Genomic DNA, 7,364 nt, shown 5'->3' with positions numbered 1-7,364 from the left:
AGTAGTTGTTGCAGCAATTACCGTAATTGCTGAAGCAACTCTCGTAGTTACTGAATTTGCTAAATTATTTCTTCATTCATTTTTAAAAGAAATCAAAAATTTTCTTTTCAAACTTTTTTTTTAATTTTTTTTTTTTTTAAATAGTTTATGAAAATTAAAAAAGGAAAAACGAAATGAAAAGAGAAAGAAAAAAAAGATGAGAAGATGAAAGAAAAGAAAAATCTAGAGAGAGAAAAATAAGAAGAAGAAGATGGGGAGAAAGAAAATGAAGAAAAAATTTAAAAGATAAAAAAAGCGGGAAACTCTAAAATTTAAAATTTGAAGTTGGAGAACTTTTTAAAAAATTAATCTTTTTTTAAAAATTACATTTTACACTCTAATTAACTTAATCACAATTTAAATAAAACTTCGATCTTAACTAATCAAAGTTACCACCATTATTAATTTAAACACCTTTTTTATCACCTCTCACTTAATTTTCTACTATTATTCCATACCAGCAATCACTGAAGTGGTCCGATTATTAACAATTTTTGCCCTACAGTCTGTATTCTCATGCCACGACCAATATTCTTTTCCAAATTAGATGTGTAAGGATTGTAAAACTGCTACTGAGTTCTAGAGAAAATATTGGAGAAATTGGCAAACAGTAATTGTAACGAACCCAAATTCTCAACTCAACAATTAATACATAGAGTGAACAACATTACTTTCTCCATTTAAAAAAAAATGATCTATTTTCCTTTTTAATTCGTTTAAAAAATAATGATCCTTTTTTTATTTTGACAATATTTTAATGTCAACTTTTCACGTGACATATTTAGAACCACAAGATTAAAGAGCATTTTGGTATATTTGACACAACTTTAACTTAAGGCCACAAGATTCAAAAGTGTTTTTTATTTTTTTAAATTTTGTGTCAAGCCAAAATAGGTCATTCTTTTTAAAACGAAGAGAATAATAAACTTTGATTAATATAAAAAGGAGAAATTATAATATGAATATGAAGAACGGGAACAGTAGTATAAGGGAATGAGAGGACTAGAGGGAATAAGGAATGAAAAACGTAGTATTTGTCCAAGCAATTATCAAAATTTGCATTAGCTATTCTTCCTATAATGTGCTAGTTATTATGGGTAATTTTCATAAACTCCAACTATTTAGTACCTAATTACATCTTATCTCTACTTTCTGAAAAATACAAAAAATCAGAATTTTAAATTAACCGAATACATTACTTAGGATTGTGATATATTATTTAGGATCACGATACATTACTCTATTAACGACTAGGTACAAAGCTAGAATGTATTGATACTTATGTATAAATACTTATGTATCACGAATTTAGCTATATATCGCAACAATGAATGAAAAATTAAAATTATACGTAAATATGAAAACAATAAAAAATTTATGTAATTAGATACTAAACTGTTAGAAATTTATGAAAATTACCCTAAATATTAAGTTTTAGCTACTACTGATGAAGAAAAATATTTGAACAAGGACATCTTACCTAAAAACACTTAAATATTTGGAGTTCTAAAAATTTTAAAAGGCTCTATAATAGTATGATGAAATTCAAACTCTCCTCGTATAATAAGTAATATCAAACACTGTATGGTAATTGAATTTTGTATAGCGTGATACTCATTATCGTATGGAAATTGTTTTTTTTTTTTTCAAATGATTTTTAGCTAAAACTTATAAATTACTATTTACTAGAAACATGAGTGAGCAAACAACTGATGGTCGACATGCTTTCTTCCAGCCATCTGCTTTTAGACGAGTTACACCTTTGCATAACATAGCCAGGCATTATAAAAGGCTAAATAATTATTTCTATTTTAATTCCCTTTTTATATGCATGTAGTTGGGGTAAGGCTAGTATGTTTTAGGCTTTCAAAATTTTTAATTGTAAATAATATGATTTCAGCTTCACTTGAAATACGTTTTAAACAAATGTCTTGGTAGCTTCAGTCAGATCATATAACCTTTGCGGAACATTTCATACCATCCATCTTCTAGCCTCAGAAAACCGGCCAACTTTAGATATCATAAGTCCATCGATTTGGCTCATATCCTTTATTGCAGAATCTCTCAAAGTAATCGCAAGCAACATCCATTTCACTTATGGTTAGTTTCCTCAACAACAAATTGTAAGTGTAGACGTCAAGAGGAAAACATTGTCGAATCACTTCTTCAACTTGCAAAATATCACTCCCCAGACTACTATTACCACCACCAGAGAAAGTCTTGATCAGATCACCTAGTGCTAAGCTTTGATCCTTCGTATTGTGCAAGTCTCTTGAGTGCATCCAAGCACTAAAGACTCTTTGAGTTTGTAACGAGTGTAACAAAAGTACATTGCCAATGAAGGATGAAGCCCGACGACCAACTTGCATCAAGTCTTCGACCAGAAGAATAGCGCCTTATAATAATTTCTCCGCGAGCAAAGCAATTTAACAAGTTCCTCGTAACATTCCATACTTGGCTTCAAATGAGTTGACCTCATCTCTCAGAACATGTTCCATGCATTTTCGGGCTTGTTAGCTTTACAAAGCCCAACAATCATGGTGTTCCAAAGTTTTCTTCCTAGACTTCTTATATTGGACAAGTCACGAAAGAAATTTAAAGCATCAGCAATTTTTTCCGGCTTTTAAGTAACTTTGCAACATTAAAATGTCAGAATGCAAATCTGGCGTGATACCATTTCTCTTCATCATTTCATATACATCTCTGGCCAGGTCAAGTTTTCAAGCATGACCAGCTCCATCAATGAAGTAATTACAAACAGGGCAATTAGGTTCACGCCGAGACAACTGAACCTCTAATAAACTGTAAAATAACTTTTCTGGATCATCCATTTGACATAAACAGCAAATAACCTCCCTGTATAATCGCCGGTCTGGACTATACACTTTTTCTTGCATTTCTATTAACAATCTCGCTGCAATATCTCCCCTACTTGACTTGTTAAAGCCACCAATCTGTAGTCTTGCTAGTAACCTTATCCAATCTGCTGAGCTCTCCATGTACCAAGAATGCATCTTCCACCCTGCTGGCCCTACATAAGGCTGATATGAACTTGTTTAGGTTGAGTCACTGGGCATGCAATTCCGGTCTAGAGAAGCAAGAACCAACTCTTTCACTCTATCAAGCTTCCCTTCTCGGCAAAGAGCATCAGCAATATTTGAAAATGTCCTCCTACCAGGGAAATGACCTTGTTGAATGGCGTTCTTCAACACGATGTACGCTTCATCAACACTCGCATCACCTAATTGATTATTTATAAGATAGTTATAGGTCATACTACTTACAGAGAGGCCAAATTCTGCTCTCGAGTCATACAACTCCCGGGCAACATCTGCCATCCCCACCTTACAGAAGAAGCACAAAGTTACATTCATGGTAACGTCATCAGGTATTATATCTTGATCCTTCATGTCCATTAACAAGTCATAAACCTCCTCTAGCCTGTTTTCTCTTAAAAGCCGATACACTAAGATGTTATAGCGAAAAACATCAGGAACATACCCATCAGCCAGTTTTTTCTTGCCTTTCAAAAATTCAAGTGCCTCACTTTTAGATCCCCAGCCTGAGCAAGATCCTTAATCCACACACCATATGCCTGTTCCATTGGAACCAAACCAGACTCCCTAAAATCCTGCACCAAACTTGCAGCTCTTGTGAAGTGCTTATTTTTACATAAAGCATCAACAAGATTAGCCACCACAATCCCACTACTCAATCCTACCCCTCCATTTCTCAACAACCCTCTAAGATACTCCTCAGCTCTATCGAGCTCCGTTTGCTGGCAAAGACTCTTAACAAATATCGCATGTGTTATCTCACCCTCGAAACCTCTAAATTTAATCTGCTTCAAAACCATCATAGAAACCATCCTCCGCCAAAGCATTAAGTAAAACATGATGGGCAAATGCATCCAAATCAACACCCTGAAACCGCATTCTACCAAACAGTTGGAGTGCAAGGTCGGGCTTGCCTGCCACTGCACCACCCAATTACCAGAGTCTTGTAAAAACGAGCTTTATGGAAATACCTTTGCTTCATATAATTGTCCAAGAACTCAACCATCAAAGACGTCAACTTAGCTTTCGATAAAATCTTGAAAATGGCATAAAAAGTAGAACGAGTATGATGAAAACCCGGTTGTCGACCCGCCCAATCGAAACCATGTTCTTGTCATAATTCAACACGTGAAGGACCACGCCTCGGTGAGTCTAAGGTTGAATCGAGACAATGCAATATCAGCTGTAATATCATCTTGGGTGCGTAATATCTCAAAGATCCGATCAAAAACTGGGTTTTTTTCTGGTCGCAAACCACTCTTTAAATGATAAAACGTCATGTTTGGGCTGCAATTCGAAACCTGATAAAGCATTAGAAGAAGAAAGTGGAGGAGGTAACAAGGGATATGGATATGCAGAATTGACTTTGACTTTGTGGTAGGAGGAGGAGGAGGAGTAATGGTGGAGTAATATAGATAGAAAAAAAGGGTATTCTTGTTGGTGATGGATTTGGCATATCCATATGAAGGATGATTGAAGAGGGTTCTAGTTTTCTGCCTCGCCTGTCTCATTGTCACCAACATTTTTTATCTTCCACTATTTTGATTGTCACAGTAGCCATGAAGTTGATAAAGCAAGCCCACTAGATCGGCGGCACCGTCAAAAAGCTTTTTTTTTTTTTTTTTTTAATTTGGTTTTTCATCCGGTGTCGTACTGATTCGAATCGTGCGTTGCAGATCCATTAAGGTGGCAGTGCTCCCAACAGAGTTTTCTTCATACTCAGAATTGAATCCTCGACCTCTGATTAAGGTAAAATAATCCCTTTAAACTAAAAAATAACTAACGTGCAACAACAAAAAAATATAACTCCAAATTATTATGACAATCTTCCTTTTATTTTATGTGTGCTATTTAATCGAACATAAAATTAAAAAAAATAAGTGATGATCTTGTAAAGTTTATAGAATTATTCCTTTTAAAGTTATTTTAATTTTTACTTTTTAATTATCTTTTTTTTAATAAGTGACACTCATTAAGAATAAAATGAGAATGATATCATTAAATAGTTATCAAATATTAAGATATTATTATTTCTGTATGTATGTCTATATATTTTTAAAGCCTCTTATTAAAGTTTGATTTTAAACCATTAATTTACCTCTTATTAAAGTTTGATTTAAACCATTAATTTTATTGACAGGCTCCGATCATGGCTCCTCATCGGCTTCAAGCTTTAATAATCCAAAATGAACTTGAATTTTAAAGGGATACTGGTTTAGAGAAGAAGCAAAATATATTTAGAGTAAAAACTCAATTCACAACAATCGCTCATTGTAAAAAGGCGAAATGATCTCGTGAACTCTTTTACTTGTCTTGATTTGTAAAATGAATACTTTTACTTATATTTTTGTTATCTAAACCCTTGAACCCATTTAAAATAATTTTTTAAAAAATTTTTAGTCTATTAATTTGAACGTGTTGCACAAACACAGATATATTATTAAAAATTTTAAAAATAATTATCACGTATGATATTATGTGTACAAGCTATAAAAGCTTAAGGGACACCTAATTTCTAGGCCATTTCAAACCATTGTACACTTTGTCCCTTCGTTCCTATTTTAATTTTTTACTAAACTGATTTTGCTCGATTATTGTCGATGGTTATTACAATCAGTATAAGTTTTTAAATTTTTGTGCTAGTTCTTGAATTTTGGAGTTTGTTTCAAGGTTTTGTTCGAGTTAATGGGGTTCGTTTTTGAGGTTTTAGAATTTTTCGCGATTCACAAATTTTTTCTTCAATTTTTTGTGGTTTTTCTCTGTTTTTGATCTATCATGTTGTAGATAGTATATGTAGTAGTGATATATCTTCAATGACATGTTTTGCGATTTGAATTAAAATTTAGAATTTGTTCGTAAAATTAAAATTATGGCTGATTTTTTGGGGGCTTTTGTATTTTTTTCATGTTTAATGCTTCTATTAGACCTATATATAGCAGTTTTGTGCCTTCAATGACATGTTTTGTTATTTTAATTAGATTTTAGAATTTTTTATGGGTAAAATCAAAATTGGGATCGAAAATTTTAGGCATTTTGTGTTTTTTTTTTTATTTATTGTCTAATGCTCCTAGACACATATGTAGTTGTTTTGTGTCTTCAATGACATAATTTGTCATTTCGTTTAGATTGTAGAATTTTTTTTGGTAAAATAAGAATTGATTTTTTTCATTTATTTTTCTTTAAAAATTAGGGCGTGCTGCATAATTGACTAATTGTATATGTTTATCTTGTCATTGTACATGCTTTGTAACTAAATAGATACAATAGTAACACTTCAATTCACCTATGATTTTTTTTTTTTGGTCAGATCCTTCTAAGGTATGCACATGAAATTTGTGATTATGAAGAAATTAAAGTTGATGTAAATGAGCTTCATATAATATTGTTTCATAAGTTAACACTGAAATTAAGGGTGTGTTTGGTATGAAGGGAAACATTTTTCAGAAAATATTTTTCAATTTTTTCATGTTTGGTTGTCTTAAGCGTTTTGAAAAATGTTTTCCAAATCAACTTATTTCCTCAAATCTAAGGAAAATGACTTCCTTTCAAAAAGTAAGGAAAACATTTTTCAAAACTTTCTTTCAACCTCACTCTTAAGTTGAAATGTTCGTACAACTCTCAAAATCACCCACCCTACTCCGACCCCCAATCTCTTACCCCACACCCCACCACACACCCTACTACCCCATCCAAAATAAATATTTCAGATTTTTTCTTACCTCATCCCCTACCCAAAATCCAAACCCGTAACCCCCCCCCCTCCCCCCTTCTCTCCTCCCCTCTAAAAAAATTTAATTTCTTTTAAAAAAATTCAAACATTTTTCTTACCCCCTCCCCGACCCCCCAACCCCTACCACCTCCCTCCCCCTCCCCCTCCCCCTCCCTCCTAAAGAGAATTAAATTTTTTAAATTTTTTTAGTTTTTTCCTTACCTCACCCTCACTCCCCTACCCCGACCTCCACCTCCTACCACCCCCACTAAAAAAACATTTCACATTTTATTTCTTATCTCATCCCTACCCCAAAACACAAACACCGACTCCCTCCAAAAAATATTTAATTTTTTCAAGAGAATTCAAACTTTTTTCTTACCCCCCCAACCCGACCCCCATCCCCTAATAAAAATTAATTTGTTTTTTTTAAATTATAATATTTTTCTTACCCCACCCCTACTACCTATTTTGACAACCCCAACCCCCCTACCAATCCCCCTTCCTAAAAAAATTAATTCTTTTAATCTACTTTTTAAAAAATAAATTCAAATTTTTTT

At 33.0% G+C, this 7,364-nt stretch overlaps 1 pseudogene; it reads right to left on the bottom strand.

Annotated features, from left to right (window-relative positions):
• Nucleotides 1-1,918: 1,918 nt before the first annotated feature.
• Nucleotides 1,919-4,725, bottom strand: LOC107839287 (annotated as a pseudogene).
• Between the last annotated feature and the right edge of the window lie 2,639 nt (nucleotides 4,726-7,364).

This window comes from Capsicum annuum, chromosome 8 (assembly GCF_002878395.1).
Source record: "Capsicum annuum cultivar UCD-10X-F1 chromosome 8, UCD10Xv1.1, whole genome shotgun sequence".
NCBI lineage: Eukaryota > Viridiplantae > Streptophyta > Magnoliopsida > Solanales > Solanaceae > Capsicum > Capsicum annuum.
Note: the sequence above shows the minus strand (reverse complement) of the source record. Positions and strands in the feature narration are given on the sequence as shown.